At 48.9% G+C, this 17,482-nt stretch overlaps 1 protein-coding gene across 4 annotated transcripts in view; it reads right to left on the reverse strand.

The window, feature by feature from the left end:
• Window positions 1-16,972, reverse strand: part of LOC105182610 (trehalase) — a 40,405-nt gene extending 23,433 nt beyond the window's left edge. For 2 of the 4 annotated variants that reach the window (XM_019841118.2, XM_019841119.2), the window contains exon 1: window positions 16,850-16,972. The gene's annotated coding sequence lies outside the window, so the exon portion shown is untranslated. Of the gene's footprint in view, window positions 1-11,716; window positions 12,066-13,831; window positions 14,402-16,849 lie in introns of those variants that run through there. The other 2 variants (XM_025297499.1, XM_025297500.1) reach the window with 2 other exon arrangements.
• Between the last annotated feature and the right edge of the window lie 510 nt (window positions 16,973-17,482).

The raw sequence follows: 17,482 nt of genomic DNA on the forward strand, positions 1-17,482 counted from the left end.
TTCATGAAAAACTTTGAGCACAAAAGTTGTGGAAAATCGAGTAACGGACTTGATGGTAACCTTGAATTTGACCTTGGCCATGCCCTTCAAGGTCATTTGGAGGCCAACTTGCGTTTTTCAAATGGGAACTCTTATTTTTTATTACACTATTTTTTTCTACCAATTAATTTGAACAACTTTTGTCGAGAATATTTTTTTATTCACCCAATATTTTTTGAGATATTTCAGGAAAATTTGATAACTTTCTCAATATTTAACTTACGATATCTCGCTAACTATTTGTCGGAAGAAAAAGTGGTACTAGATTTTCTTACCTTTTTATTTAGTCTCAAGAATATATTGTTACAATAGCGCCCTGACTTTTGTTAACTTACTGACTTTTGGAAATTTCAAACTCATCAAATTAACAAAAATCAGGGCACTATTTTAACAATGTATTCTTGAGACCAAATAAAGGTATAGGAGCCACCCCGGTCCTCTAAAGGTTGATCTATCTCACGCCTGAGAATTTCGCACGGCGCAGCGTCGGAGGCGCGCGCCGCGCCGGTCGTGTCGTCTCGCGGCACGCGGGACGCGCGCTTTCTTCGCACGTGCGGCATGCAGACGGATAATTAGACGTCGCGTGTCTCTCTCCCCCCCCCCGTGAAGAATTCGCGCGCGCACGCGTCGAGGGAGAGACGCCTCCCTTTCTCGCCGACGGGTCAATTCCATTGTGTCCGCCGCGCCGCTCGGAATCTGCTTTTCGCGGAAAAGCCGACCCGCACGCACGCGAACCTCTCCGGCAATTAACCGGCTGGTTAACCTCTCGCTCGAAACTACCGCCCTCGTTCGGCGAAGCCCGAGGGGGAGCCTCGCAATTACCGTGGGTACCGACTTTCTTCCGAGACTTTCTTTCGCCAGGCCAGAGATGATGAAGGCTGGCCGCGAAATTTCCACGCGCGCAGCGCGGCTTTTCCGCGATTCTCGTTGTCGGCGCAGGATTCCCGCGGGAAGCCGCTCGCTCGATTTTTCGTCGACCGACTCGACGAAAATCCTTCTCGGCGCGACAGCCACGGAGGTGGCACCTAAGAAAGAGCAAGAGAGAGAGAGAGAGAGAGAGAGAGAGGGAGAGAGAGAGAGAGAGAGAGAGAGAGAGAGAGAGAGAGAGGGAGAGAGAGAGATTGCGTTGCCACGGCGCCTTCGCGCTCACAATTAATCGCGACATACCGCGGCCGAGTGGACGTCATTTTAGCGACAATCATTCTATTGGCTATTTTTAGCCGGAAATAGGTCGGTGCGGAGGGTTGCTGGCGATATAAGAGGCCATGCTGAATAGTTTCTGCCGGCGGGTGTCATGCCACGAATCGCGCTTCGAATCACCGTCGCTCTCGCAATCAATTATCTCCTCGTCGCTGGGTGTCGTCTTCGCGACGGCTGTCGCGAGATTAAAACCTCGATTTTCGTGCTCTACCTAGCCCGCCTGTCTCGACAGAAGAAAAGTCGCAGATGCATAACACACACGCGCACACATTTCCTGTCAGCGCGAATCGGCCGAGCGAGCCGACGTCTATCACGGCAGGAACTCGCGTGAAAAAAATCCCGTCTTTTGTTCCTCTTCCCTCTAGGAGCGCGATTGAAGGCCGCTTCGGTCCTTGCAGAGCTGACGCGAAATTAGGCGGAATTAATCCACACGCGGCGCACGCAGAAGGCCGAGGTGAATTGACTACCGCGCGCGCGCGGTACGGCGAATCGCATCGTCAGCGCAGCCAGCAGGTAGCGGCGACGGAATTAATTAGCCGCGCATATAGACACGTAATGACACTGTCGTCAGGTAATTTAAAAGCGTTGTCGCGTCGCGCATCGGCGCGACTGCGACACGCATCGTAGGGAAAAAAAACAACCCTGCAGGATCCTTCTTCTCTCTCGTGGCACGAATGTCCCGAGACGAGCCGGTACGACGAGCGAAACGTTCGTTAAGAAATCGGAAGAAGCGTCTCTCTCCTTTGTCGGCGACGCGGCGTCTTTGCCGGCCACTCATTACGCGATACCATGCGCATTAATAAACGATCGTTGGCGCGGCTTAAATCACGCGGAAGCGCGGATTATGACTATTCATCGGGCTCGATTCAGCGGAAAACGCGAGTTACGAGCATCCGCCTTCTCGTCGGGCCGCGCGAGGAAGCTTGCTCGCCGCAAGCTGAGAACACTGGAGAATTCTCCGCGCGGCACATCTCGAGACGGTCATGACGACGCGTCTTCGACACGAGTTCGTCTCGTCGTCCGAGGCAATCGTCGAGAAATACAAGGGAAATGAAAAGGGGAGGGGCGGGGGAGGGGAGGCGAGAGCAGTGCAATTGCAGTTATGCAATGCAAGGCGCGCGCGCGCTCGCCTCCCTCTCGCGCGACCAATTATGCGAATTGTTTTACCGAGACCGACGAAAACAAACAAGACGAATGTCGCGCAAACCTGCGGGGAGACACGACGAAGGACTCGGTGTCGTGTAATTGATTCCTCCGCCGCACGTCCATCACGGGTCGTATTCGAATATTTCACCGACGGATAACAATCACGGTCTGTCTGTCTCTGTTTATCACGCTGAGGATCGTCTTCCGCTCGATCAATCACGTCGATAGGAGAAGCATATTCGCGAATTATTTTGCGCGATGAATGCGCCGTGACCGAACATCGCGATGTCCTATTATGTAATGTGCGCTTGGATTGTTTCCTTGGGTGCGAGCCCCGGGCAATGCTTGGCACTGACATAATCCGAGACGAGTGTTAAGATCATGTTCCGATGCTACGGTGGGATTCGAGTTAATCCTTCCTCCTTTCCTCGATGTTCAGCTTGAGGAAAGACGGTCCGAGTAAAACGACGAAAGTTCGCTGCAAATCCGAGTGTTATTTTGATTCTGAGTGCGTGTTGACTAAAGCTCTCTTTACGCGTTTAAAATCACGCGCAGATTTGACCAGAGACGTGTAGAGAAACTTCACTAATTATACGCTTATTAATTAATTAAGCTTTATTAATTAATTAAACTTCATTAATTATACGCCTATACATACATCACACTTGGATTTGCAACGAATTTGCCCCGAGTTTTTATTCGAATCAAACTTAACCGCATCCGGTGGAAACAAGTAAACATTTGTCAATTAACCCTTTCACTGTTAGTGAGAAGTATACCTCGCATCTTTTCTTGATTCAATTTTGCGTTGTAAATCACATAATTTTGAAGAACTAATCGGGGATTTGAGTTTTCCAGATAACTGAATAGCTGTTCAACATACTTCAATAGGTTTTTATACCAAATTATTCATTTGTGATTATTTATAACAAATCAAAGTTGAAAAAAAAACTGCTTTTTTTGAGGGAAAAATCAATTCCTCGGAGAGTATTGAATGTAGAGGTCTGAAATTTTCACCAAATATTTTCCTGATATTGTACAAAAACATATATTTTTTTTCAGTATTTTTTTCCAAGTTATATCTTTTTTATAAACAAATATTTCTACAAAAACGGCCGAAATTTGATTTTTTTGCACTTTTTAGTTCTATTTTCCTAGTTTTTTCATTTTGTATCTCTATCTTATCCATACTATCAATATTATTTTACTCAAAAATGAATGTTTAATCTCTAGTAAGCATATATATGCGGTATTGAACATTTTCCCACATAAATTTTTTCCAGCTCGATCGAGTTCCATCATCTGGAATCATATGTTATTACTTATTACGACCTGGTCATTATTTAATAATAATTGGAATTTTCATTAATTTTGTACATCATGACCGCCATATTGAGTCCGACATTTTGAATTTTGCAAATCTGACTTTAGATTCGTAATCAGCGAGCCAAAAAACGAGGGATACCAAATATTTTAATAATTTCCTCAAGGAAAGTTAATTCAGCAGTGAAATGGTTAAACACCAACTCGATGCGACTCGGATAAATACGTATTAAAACGTCGCGAGATAATCAACATCGCCAACCTGCAGAGATATTTTCCTCGTTCAAAACACAATATTTCTTGTAGCATAAGGTTCGAATTATTTCTCGGAAGACTGAGAGTACACTTTGTACACCCGCGACAGTATCCCTCCTCGTGTGTAGCAACAAAGTGCAAAAGCGCGCTCGCAGATTCGCGCGGCGAAAAGGAGCAGTACCGCCATCTCCTGATGCAAGATTGCGGTAAAGAAGCGTAACGCGCGTCGGCGGATAAAAGGAGCCGCCGCGCAAGTCGTCGATAAAGCGCACGGCGCGGCGGTGTGTCTGTCGGTAAAACTAAAAGAAAAATAAAAATAAAAAAAAAAGAAAACATTAATCGTTGCCAATTGCAGCATCGGCGAGGACTATCGCCGTCTCGCTCTGCCCCTCTTGCACAAAAACGCGCAACTGCAGGCGGGAGCCTCTTCAAGGAAGAAACGGCGCCTTCGGCTCCATCGGAAGGTAGAAGACGGGAAAAGGAAAGCCCCGTAGCTCTCGTAGAAAATTCGCGGTCGTGCCTTTTCAGCCGAAAATTGTGGCCGCTTATTAATAGCGAGTCGTGACGCCGGCTGGCCGGATCGTCACCGCTCGCGGTGACGGTCGACCGCATTTCGGCGGATCGTAAACGCGTCTCCGAGAATACTTCGCACGTGATGATGACTGACGCGCGTTCGCGCTCGCTGCTGTCTCTATGCGTGTCGGCACGTACGCCGTATGCGATCGGAATCGCGTCGCGAGCAAATAGGCTTGGAAAACGCGAACGTAGCGAACGTCCTGAAGTAAACGAACAGTTGGCTCGCGTGTCAAGCCTCTGTCCACCTGCCATGCCCGACGAACGGCCCCGCCGCCGCGGAAACGGCCGCCGGATGGATGCACCCTTGGCCCATTAAAAGCGCGCGAATCTAGCCGTCGAAATAGCACGACGACGCGCTTCGCGCAAAATGCATTTCGAAAGAGCCGATGCGCCTCCGCGCTGCGGTGCGAAGCGAACGAGGGGAACGATTGCGCGTCGGCTTTTGTGTTATCAATTTACACGCTCGAGTGACGCGTTCTTAGAATAGAAAGTGTGCTTCGATTCGAGCGGAGGGAGAGAGGGAGGGAAGGAGCGGCCTTTTTTCTAATTGCGCCAGTGGTGGACTCGTTGCTCCACGCCGGACTAATTTTACGCGCACCTGTCGTGTTAGCGGCCGAATTTTTATCCGTCAAGTGACGTGTGTGTCTCATAAATGACTATAAAAGTACTTTACGACCATGTTTCGTTTCGGAGGGCGAAATTTGAAAATGTCAAACGACCTAGACGGCAAGTTCAACGTAGGGGCCGCGGGCGGTACGGTGATTCGGAACGCACTGCAAATAATAATTCAACGCGCAGTCCAAGTGAACAATGAACTGTTGACGAATTCACTTTACGAGGCAGCTGTCTTCGAGAGTACGTTTGCCCGACCGATCTGTCTCTTTGTAGCCTCGAGGGAAAACCGCACGATGCACATTGTCCCGACAGGCTTCCGCTCTTCAACGTTACGTAGAGGAATGTTCGACGATCGCCACAGAGCGACAGCGTATAATCTGCACCGTGGAAGATTTTTATCGCGATCCCGCGACCGCGACGAGAGCTAATCAATCCGGCCGATTTGCAGGGGACAAAATAATAAGACGCAATGGAACGCGAGTCTGCAATTATTTCATTATGTGCCGTGTGACGTAGGCGAATGGTATCCGCCAATCGTGCGCGAGACACGAACAAGCCACCACCGCGGCGAAATCGGCGAGCTCAATTAAGATTGATTCGTGGGTGACACGCACAAACGCATATACACACACATACAAGCCCGATCCTTGACCTCCAGCAATGACGACTAATTGCGAATATATCGGGCTTGGTGATGTCGCATGACAAATCCCGATCAAACCTGCCTGACGAAGATTCATGAACCGAAGAACGCAAAAAACTTGTCTCACGTGCGCAGAAACAAAAAAGCATGCTCCTGTTTTATGCGAAACACTGTTTTCTTATATATGTAATTTTTAGCATAACTATTTAATATGTAATTTGTAATAATTTTACATAATACATAATTTTTTGTAATATATGATTTATTATAATTTATAATAATTTCATAATTTTACGGGAATTTTTTACTATAATTTTTTATTTTCTACATACATATTTTTTTTAGTATAATTACCCAACGGGTGGTTGAAAAAGAATGTCCAAGAGAAAACGGAAAATACAACATTTGGCAGTAAATAGTTTCAAACAGGAAAGTACGAAAAATGAGGCTCAGCTTATCGGGAGTCGTTCAGATCGACAAGCCGATAAACGACGGCGTAAGTAGTCACGTGAGGAACATAAATGAGTCAAACGTCCGCGAATGCTCGGTCTTTACGTCCAACGACTCTTGTCGCCACTGCATCACTGCGGATGCAGCGTTTTACGCTGCATCCGCAGTGCTGACGCGCGTAAAAAGAGCCCGGAGAAAAAGATGCGGAATCGTGAGTCACTTGTAAAAAGCAGAAAAAAGTGAGCGTGAGCAGACACGCTCGATTCAACAACGTTTTTCTCTTATCTGGAGTTATCGATGCGGAAGTATGGGCGCCGCGGAAATATGGGCGATAACGAGCGCACACACAACACCTCGTGTAATCAATGAACCGAATCGCGACTGTGGAGAATCGCGACTGTGACTGCTAATTGATAACGACGCGAAGTGTCGTTTTGCGAATATCGAGTTTATCATCCGTCCGCTATCATCGTTTCGCGCAGCGTCACCGATTCCGCAACGCGGGGCTTGGCGGGGATAAATTCGTCCTCACCCCGCCGCTCTTGAAAAAAGCGGCTCTGTTTTCTCGCGCAATCTCAGTTATTTTTACAGCGCGAATTCGTCCGCCGCCTGAATTCCCATTGTTCAGCGCGTTATTATTAGCTCGCGCCTGCTTTCCTCGGCATCGGGTAAAGTTCGTTCTCGCCAAACGCCGGAATTGGCGATGAGTGTGAACTCGCGACGAGCCTATCGGCGAACAACGGGAAGTTCACGCAGGTGATAAAGCGAGCGAGCGAACGAGCAAGCCTCGAGAGTGCGTTCATGTGACATTAACACCGAGCAAAGTCCATCAAACACTTCATGTTACATCATCATCATCATCATCACCATCACCATCACGGTACAAAGTGTACGCGAGAGACGATCGATGACGCGAGTCGATTACCGATACACTCGAAATGTCATCCCAATGATATCAGCGATTTTTTTAACCGGTTTGCGAAACACGTGATGACCCGCATGGCCGAAATGTCGTACGGGATAAAATAACATAAATGCTGGCCTCCCTCGGTCGACGATCAATTCAGCTTATCAGAGACTTTCTTGATGCGAGCATAGCTCATCAAATCATCAAACACGAGCGAGCCGATGATACGTCGGCTCGTGTGTCGTATGTCACTCATTAAGTGTCGTTTTATTGGCAAATCGGCCAAAGCCACGTGCATTGTTCGCGATCGTTGGAGCAATCGAGCTGTGTCTGACTCGGCTGACGGTTCCGTTAAACGGTGCAATCGATTGCGCGATCACCGACGTCAATCGACCCCGTTCATGACTCTAATGACCCACGCGCTTCCTTCCCCGACCCTACGAGGTCGATCTTCGAGATCGCCGATAACGCACGCGAGTCGTCATGAATGAGCGAGCGAGCGATATCGCAGGGAGATGCTGAGGAACAAGCCTGCACGAGAACGAATAAGCTGTAGAATCCAAAACAGACTCGAAATCGGGAACAGAATCCCAATTCGTCGGCTGCAACCGATTCTCTCCAGCTGGACATTGCGTCGCAGATGAGAACCGCTCGAAGACGAGCCTCCTGCCCGACCGGTTACCTGACCAATCGCGGATCCTCCCGTCGCCAACACCTACCGACTCGACCAATTGCGCAGCGGAGGCTCGTCATGGAGTCTCGTGCAAAAGCAAACACACACACACACATAAAACCGCTGCTTTCTCCCCGCTCGTGCTCGTGACTTGCGATTGCGAGGCGGACGTCACGATGCCACAGCGTAAATCGACGCAATTGCGCCACGATCGCGCAATATGGATTTCATGCGAGGCGCCGCATAATCGGCAAGACGAGCGTGACGACACGCGCGGCCGCCTCTCGCGTATCGCAAATCGTCAGCATTGGCGCGCGATCAGCGAGAAAATACGACGCGTCACCGCGTCACATGGTGACGCAACTCGGCGCGAGATGAGACGCGCCGGATGGTGGAAATTCTCGGTGGAAAGTACGATAACGCTCTTCGCGTTATCGTAACTGACCTGTTCGCGCGCGGGAATAACGGTGCCGCCGATGAGACCGACGGACGTGCCGTCTGTTGTTTTATCAACACCTGGACGCGCTTAACCTCGACAGACGCAGGGAGGGAGGTCCGCGAGATTGCGTAAAAGAAAAGTCTAGGGAAAAGACGGCTTGAGCTTCGACGAGCGTTTCACTCTTCGCTTTGGAGAATATTTCACGTCGGTTGGACTCTGCGCGTCGCTGAGACGTTGCCTGGTCATTCAAGTTCCGGAACACGCTTCTGAGAATGATGATACGCGACTGCGGACTCGCAAATAATAGACGACACGACTGACAAGGAGATTCAAAAAATTATGAAACTTTGTAGTTCATCCGCAATGCAAAGTTATTTTTTGTTTCGTGCAGAATTCCAGTCTGAGGGGGTGAAACCATCCTTGGAAAAAAAACCATTTTCATTTTTAGCGTATATCTTTTAAAATATATATACATACAAAATACAAAATTGGAAGAGGGCGGAGGTGTCGAAAATTTTTCAATATTGCCAAATCTGAACGCACAGTTGCAAAGAGTATGAAATACAATCTTCATATAAATCACTTTTGCATATGCCTCGTATTTTAAAAGATATACGCTGAAAATGAAAACAATTTTTTTTTCGAAGGGTGGTTTGACCGAGTTCCCTATGTTTCTTTGTGAGCGTCTTTCTTTGCGGGAATCCTACGGAAGAGACGTTCGCGCGACGTTCACCGCGTCGATTCGCCCTTCGCGATTCGCACGTCGCTTCGCTTCGGACGTCCGTTTGCGCGGTGGAGCCGCGGTTCATCATTGAAGAAACGCGATCACGCGGTCGTGACTTCTCCCCGAGAGCACAAAGAGGAGTTTCGCTGACGCGGCCGCGCGTGCGCTCGCTTTGTGCTTCCGCGGCTCAAACAAAGGCTAAAAATACAAATCGCGCGTCGCGGGACGGACAGTTCGTCTCGCGAGACAGTTCGCGCGCGGACGGGCACCCGAGATGTTTCTAGGGCGTTTACTCCGCGCTGAATGGGAGATACAGCGCAACGGAGAGACTCCGAGTTACCGGCGAGATTACGGGGAATTCGACGCAGAAGGTAACACGCGAGAGATGACGATATATTAAGAGTGTGTTGCTACACCGACCCGTCTAAGAATACCGCCCGAACTCTACCCGACATCAATCCTGGCACGGTGTCAATTGTGACACGCAACAATTGCAATGTTCCGCGAGAGGGAGAGGGATGAAAAGCCTAACCCGTTAATTTCGACTGCGTAGCTGCTTCATTCACGTCTCATTTTGCCGATTGTCCGCGAGCGTGTCCTCCGACACCCCGTTCCCCGCAAGGATATTTTTCTGTCGCAAGTAAACCTCGGGAAACGTCAGACGCCGATTTGTTTCCAATTTTTTATTAGTTATTTTTGTTGTGTCAAAATGAAGAAATTTTATCACTTTTAACTTAAATTAATTTTTTCAATTTTTTCGAAATTTCAGAAGTTTTGCACAAGCACACTATTTTATACATATTTAAAACAATTTCGTAAAAATATAGGTATCTGATTTGTTGAAACTTGCACACACGTGTCGCCGATTATGAATCAGAACCGTTTTGTAAAATTCCAAATGGCGGATCTAATATTACTGACGTCATTGTTGAAAAAGTGTTCAGTTTTACGCTACATTCGATGTTGGGTAATCTTTCGGCTCACTATCCAGCAAAACAAACTCATTTTAACGTCAAAAGCTGGTAAAAAATGAACAAGAAATGAACAAAAAAAGAATGAACAAAGAACTTGAGAAATTTCGAAAAAATTGAAAAAATTAATTTAAGCTAAAAATGATAACAGATTTCTTTATATTTTGACATTAAAAGTAACTATAAGAAATTGGAAATAAATCGACGTCTGACGTTCCCCGAGGTTTACTTGTCAGCCGCAGCGAAGAGACTACAAGCCGTTCGCGAGAGAGAAAAGGAAGACGAGAACATACCGATAGAAAATGCTTTCACAACGTACGCGACGCGAAGAAATGTAGCCTGGGACAGACGTCGGACGCGACCCATCATCGAGCCGTAAAATCTTTCCTCGGCGCGCAGACCTTCCCGAAGGAAGAACCGCGAAGAGAAGAGCGCGAAGTTGCGCGACCCCGTTAATCCGATCTCGCGCGCGCGACCGTGGCTGCCATTCACGATGATCCAGCGAGCATCATTAACATCGTTCGCGTACTTCGAATTGCTTCGCGCCTAACCCGCTCTACCGGATTCACAGCGCGAAAGAGCGGTGATTTTCCACCGGCGAGCCGCGATCGCGAACTGTATCTATCGAAGGCAAAGAAAGGATCGGATGCTCTTCGCGAACTCAACTTCGCTGCCTCTCTCCATTTTCTCACTCTCTCTCTCTCTCTCTCTCTCTCCCTCTCTCTCTCTCTTTTTTATCGTCGCGCGCGACCCACCTCATTTTCTCGCTGGGGAATAAACTTCCAGCCTATCGTACCTCAGGACACGCGTTTCCACGCGTCCTTCGCTCCGTGACATTCGCACGTCCGCGGACGTGACGGACAATGCGCGCCGAATCGTCCTTCGAAACGCGCGTGCGCGCGAAATGCAAATGTTCGAATTCGAGGTGACAACGGTAACGCCGCTTCGCTTATCTTTCTTTCTATGTTTCTATCTCTCTCTCTCTCTCTCTCTCATAGCACGCCGTTCCTTCTGAAACGCCCCTTGCCCCTAGCTGTGCTAATAACGAGTCAAAGAGCGGACCATTCGCATCTAAAAATACGCTCTCGCCGACGGCCGAGTCGATCTCATCGACGAGCCGATCGCGCATTGCGACCGCGGCTCGAGAAGAGGAGAAGAGTTCGAGCACCTTCTCTTCGTTAACCTTTCGTTGCCCGCACAGGTCAAAGGAGCGTGAGCGCTCGCGCGGCGCACCGAGTGCGCCGCGCCGAACGAGAAAATCGGACAACGACAATCGCGCGCACAATGGAAACTTATAAGTACACCCGCGCGTGACTCCACTTACATAATTGCCGCGATATCAAATTTAAGCCGCGCGCACGGGCTTCGCCAAGTCCGTGCCATTTTGTCAAATCTCCTCTTCGGACACGGAATCCGCCCGCGCCGGAGTGCGCTCGGCATTTCCGCGGCTCGACGCGCGCAAGTTCGATCGGAAACGGCGGCTTTCCTTGAGACACGTCGCTCTCCGCATTAGCGGGACCCTTCTAATTTCCCACCGATCGATCGCGCGATCGTCGCGTACTTCAATTTGCCGCGATATATTATGTAACGCTCGCCGAAGAGATCACCTCACGATCGGTGCATACGCATACGCACACAGACGCACAAACGCACCAAGAGACGAACACGCCGGCACGTACGTGCCGTCCGGAAGATGCGAATCTCCAGCCGCGAGCACGTGCCGACGCACGTTCGCGCGCTCTTCAGGAAACGTACCTTCGCAGCCGCCGCTCGCGAGCCGGAAGCGTCGCGCGAAGCGGAAGAAGACGAGCGGGGAGAACCGGGAACTTGCGCACTTGGTCTCGACGATGCTGAGGCACTCTCCGGGGCCGCACTGTCCGCGACGAGATCGAGCACACTGCGAGGAGCGCGACGCGAGAGTTCGAGAGGGTCGCGAGATCGGTCGATCGAGATCGACCCGGTACGATCGACTCGGCGAGTATTTTCGCGTGAGATTTGCTCGACTCGCGAGAGCGAAGGATCGATCGATGATGAAACCGATTCGTGCCGTTGCTGCCGAGAGCTACGTGTGTGACCGTTTCGGCGTGCTCGGTGCTGTGAGTTTCGTACGTGACTGGCTCCGCGAGTCGCGCGAGTCGGAATCAAGTCTGTCTCCCCATCTCTCTCTCTCTTTCTCTCTCTCTCTCTCTCTCTCTCTCTCTCTCTCTCTCTCTCTCTCGTCTTTCTCGACGGTCGTCAGGGCCGGATTTACATTTGCAAATAATACGCCGGTAATACGTCCGCCTCGCCTCGGGGAATTTCCTGCCGCGCGTCTGGGATAACCATGGCCGTCGACCGCGGTCGCCGAGATCGTTATCTCGTCGATTACGCTCGACATCGTATCGTTATCCGGCATTGTAGCGTTATCGATCTTGTACTTTGAGCAGAACTCCTCGTTTAACGAGCTCGTCGCTGTCGCGCGCTCCAAGTTGGACGCGCAGACATGACCGAGCCGGAAGCGGAAGGCGTTGTTTCGCTTGATCTTGATTTTCCGCGCGAGTCGAGCAAGACTCGAGCAAGTCTCGAAGATTTTGTCCCGGGAGTTCCCAGGGACGGGAGTTACAAGCGGTGTCGCGCGTTACCCCCGAAGAAACAACTTGTGCGCGATTCTCGCGAGTTTTGAACCGCGCTTTTGACTTCTCTTCTCCATCGCGTCGTTCATTGGAGAAAGAGGGAGAAAAGGGGGGAGAGACTTTGCGTTATTTTATCGTACTTGGGGTTACAATGTGTTTAACGCCGGCACTGCACAAAATCCCACTCACCGTCAGTCACTACCCTCCCCCTCTCGCACTCTCTCTCTCTCTCTCTCTTTCTCTCTCTCTCTCTCTCCTTGCCTGTCTTTCTCTCTTTATTTCGTTCTCTCCCGCCCCTCCCTCTTCTTTCTACGGATAGATGTGTGCTGGATATACCCTGTCGCTCCGCAGGAAAGCGTGCCAACAGCACTCGAGTTCGGGACTGAGAACGCCGAGAGGAGACGAGAGGATGTTCTTCCAGTGGATAATGACAAATGAAAAGAGAGAGAGAGAGAGAGAGAGAGAGAGAGAGAGAAGCGAGGAGAGCGGCTTGCAATTTTTCCTATTCATCCGTGCAGAGTCCAGAACGGATCATACGATCGTTAGCGTTAATTGGTGTTAAACGAGAACGAGACAGACAGGCGAGTGCTTATCATCGCAAATCATTAAGCACAAACAGGTATCAAACTTATTTTCGTTCTAGGGGAACGAAGGTCAACTGCCGTGGGGGATAACAGCTTCGGTGAAGCCGTGAAATTCTGCCCTAACCGCATTCCGACGGGTGTTTTCAAAAATACCGTTCGCTAACAACAGCAACCGACTGACATCCGTCCAGTCCTTCCCTCCTCCCCCCCTTCACTACGCGCACACGTACGCACGCACACGTAGCGGGAGCTTGACGGAGAAATTGCACAATGAAGAACGACTCTTGAGAAATGACCGTCTTTCTCTTCTATCGGTCGAACAGCCGGCCCCCGCCGGCCCGGGAGAGGGAGGGAGGGAGGGGGGGCGGAATTTCTCATTTCGACTTTTCGACAGCGCACACGCAACGCGTTCGTTCACTTGCGTACGTCCGGTGTACAAGGTGGCTTCCTAAATTGTCGCGCTTTTCATTGCAGGTGGTATCAAAGGAGGCAGAGATAAAAACAAAGAGATATCCGCGGGGAAGGTGATCTCACGCCGGGGGGAGAAAAAAGAAAAAGAAGGACGCACGAGGCTGACGAGGAGCGCCCGAGGGGGTATTTCCGCTGTGAGTAAAAATCGCGAAGCTCGCCTGCCGTGTCTCGACTATCAATTAACAAGGGAACCTTGTACGTACCGTAACGAACAACAGCCTTCGACTCCTTCCCGCTGCGGTGTCCTTAACCTCGCCTGGGACCGTCGCCCGCGGAAAAGCGATACGTGCTTGCGAGAGCAAACTTTCCTCGACGCGCAGAGTTCAATTGCACGTCGCGAAATAAAGTCCACGGCGCTCCGTTATTGCGGCCGCGATCGCGCGACGATCTTGTTCACTGCACGAGGTTGCACACACACACACATAACGTCGTAGCACGCGATGATCCTCTGCGATCCTTCGTCCGCGAAGGACGATCATATCGCGTCTTGGCTCACTCGCGAGAATTCGTCGTTTAGCGCGATTGAATAGGGTTGCCAATTGCCCGGGTTTGAGCCGGATTGTCAGGCTTTCAGAAGTCTTGTCCAGTGTCCGGTTAATAAGTCAAATGTCCGGACGTCATATGTCCGGCTTTTAAGTTATATCCGATATCAATGAAATGAGAGTTCAGATTTTAGCAACGTTTCTCCGTTTCAAGCGCCTACAAACGATCGCGAGCGCCACGAAAAGCCATCTAGTAGATGATGATCTGCCGACCCGTCATTCCATATATATTAAAAAAGTAATAGTTTATTATTTTATTCAATCAAATCTTGTTGATAAAATTGTTTGGAAATTAATATTGTAATTAAATTCTCGTCATATTTTGTATTTAATGTAACGTTATGATTATTATTTCTGTCCGCTTTGGGTTTGTTACCGAAGAAGAAATGTCCGGTAATTTTGACTTTTGGATTTGGCAACCCTACGACTGAATCGGAAACGCACCGACTCGGGACCGAGGGGGACTACTCTTCGTCGAGAGCCGCGGGGGTGACCCCGAGTTCTCGATGCGAAACGAAGACGGGTTGCAAAATCTGTCTGAAAAAGTTCCCTCCTATATCCTCGCCTCGCGCTTAATATTTCTCTCGCACGCGCGTGACCTCGCGAGAACCGATTGCGGATTTCGCGATTCGCTTTACGCGATAACGGTAACGTGTCGGCGAGATCGTGCGGGAAACTGCTTGACGCGTGAAACTCAAGCCGAGGGCGTGCGTATGCAAAAGAGTGTCCCGACGCATCGGCGTGTGCTGACTGACTGACTGACTGACGAGCTAGGGACGCGCGAATCGAAGGCTTTTATAATCGACGACGACGCGTCAATTATCGTATAACCGCCAATGTATCTCCGTAACAACGTAGTTTCGGCCGCTGAGAGAGGGACACGCGTCCTCAGCGTCGTCATCGTCATCGGCGGTACCGTTGTCGCTGCACGCATACGCTCTAAAACGAGGAGGAGGCTAATTAGAGGTCGAGGCTTTTGCCTCCCCACGCGATCGGAATAAACCCAAAACTCGGGGCGAAGGCACGCGTATTACGCTTTACTCGCGTCCCCGCCGCACGATCGCGCGATATGACGATAATGGAGGAACGTGCCGCCGGGGGCCAAGAAAAACGCTAATCAGGTTTCTATCGTGTCACGTGTGCCGCGTACGATCACGCGCACGTGGCCGATGTGCTGTCGATGAAAAGGAAAGGAAAAGTATCGGCGTGTGTCTTGTCCTGATGCCGCGAAGCTCAAGTCACGCACGTGGGGAAAGAAATTCGCGACCGTGTTCTAAAGAGTGCCGATTGCGAAAACAAAGCGCGCTGCCGCGCGTAAAATTCGATTCGATTCGATATCGCGGACGAATTTATTCGTAATATCGCGCGTCCGCGAGAATGACCTTTAGAAAAACGAAGAACCGATGAATTTCCAAGAAAAAAATATATATAATTAGACATAACTATTTCTCGCCCTCTCTCTCTCTTTCTTCTCCAATATTGTCTAACGCCTTCGATATCGACTGCTCGCAAAATTTCAGGCCAAGTGTGAGCAAAGCAGCGCCGATCGACGCCGCGGATGACAAATTTCGCAATGAGACGTACGACGATCTTCCAAATCGGCGCATCGCTATCTCCCGTCTGGAGTTTCCTGCTGTGACGTCAAATTCTCGATGACTCAAAAAAGTGTTGCCAGCGAGGGTAAGCTCGAAATTGCGGGAGCGTCGAGAGTCCTTCCCCGAGACTCGCTCGAGAGTATCTTTCTTTTCTCGTCGAAAATCGCCGTCGGAAAATTTTCCCCTCCGCGTAACGTCGCGATTAAACGGCCGAATCGACGCGCGGCAAGACGGAGAAAATTACTCGTCTCTGTCCGAGTCCGTTGACACAAGACGCCTACGAAGACTGTTCCACGAGTTTACACGCATACACGTGCGCGCGTACCATGCATATGTATGCGCAATTATACGTGCGCGAAGCTCGCCGAGTGCGATTAGAGACGATCAATTGCGCGCTTCGATCGCACGGCCCGAAAGATAACGACGGAGAAAAATCCGTCCCGATATCTGTCGACTCGTCTGCGAAACTAAAACTCGGTCTGTTTTAATTTCGCAGTTTTTTTACGGACGTTTATTTACGGAACGTGCGTAATCTTGCGTCGACGATATAATTTGCCTTTCGTCTTGTATATATCGTCGACGTAAGATTACCCACGTTCTCCGTAAATAAGCGAAATTAAATACCGAGTCGACGATTAAATACCGAATAATGTATGTACATATGTATATATATATATATTTTACAGAGGAATTAATCTTACTGGAAATTAATCCAAAATAATTGCGATTTCACCGGCAAAGAATTATACGTCATAAGCGAGTAATTGTTGCTTAATAATCACTCGCTTCTGTCGTAATTCTTTTCCAACAAAATCGCGAGCATTTTGCATCAACTTTCTGCAAAATTAATTTCCGGACGCCGGCGTCAAATCGAAGAATCGTGGCTTCTAGATGTTTGTACGTGTAATACTTGATTACTTAAAAAATAATTGATACATCAAACATTACGCAGAGATCACGTTTGTGGAGCTGTGCATCCTGTGGTTTTCCCTCGAAGAGGTGAACCACGGGGAATAATAGACGTGACTGTAGCGCGACATGACGCAGCGGTCAATGAGAAAAGCAAAAAGAATCAGGATCCTACCTGGATCTGACGAGCTGATAGCGGCCGAGCTTCTCGCTGACGGGCTCGCGACGATGCTTTTGATGGAACTGATTGGTGCGCTGCCCGCTGCAACTCAGGCAACGGCGAGCTCCTTGCCAAACAACCAGCATCACTACGATGGAGATGAGATATAAATATTGGGTATAAATATTGGTATCGGTCGTCACTAGAGATGTGCGAAAACTATTCGAATTCGAATCCGAATCCGAACAATTGGAAAATTTCGAATCGCGAAGATTCGAATACGAATGAAATACATAAGCGTTTGCGCGCGCATCAGTTACGAAACGGGCAATCTGGGCCTATATGTTTGAACCCTTAACTTGTAATTAACTTAACTTATAATTAATAACTTAATTATAAATTACTTTATAATATTTAAACATATATTTTACTTTAAGATGATGTTACAATATCCAAATATTCCCTTTCATATTAAAATCTTCCATCATTATTTGCATATAGTAGTGATGTTAAATTTTTTTCATGATTCGATTCGATTTCATTCGATCCGATTCAAATTCGAATTAAAAAAATGAGATTCCATTCGATTCGATATAAAAATTCTTGATTCGCACATCTCTATGGTCTCGCCACTAATCGCCACTAATT

The sequence above is a fragment of the Harpegnathos saltator genome, unplaced genomic scaffold, assembly GCF_003227715.2.
Source record: "Harpegnathos saltator strain DR-91 unplaced genomic scaffold, Hsal_v8.6 scaffold18, whole genome shotgun sequence".
In the NCBI taxonomy this organism is placed as follows: domain Eukaryota; kingdom Metazoa; phylum Arthropoda; class Insecta; order Hymenoptera; family Formicidae; genus Harpegnathos; species Harpegnathos saltator.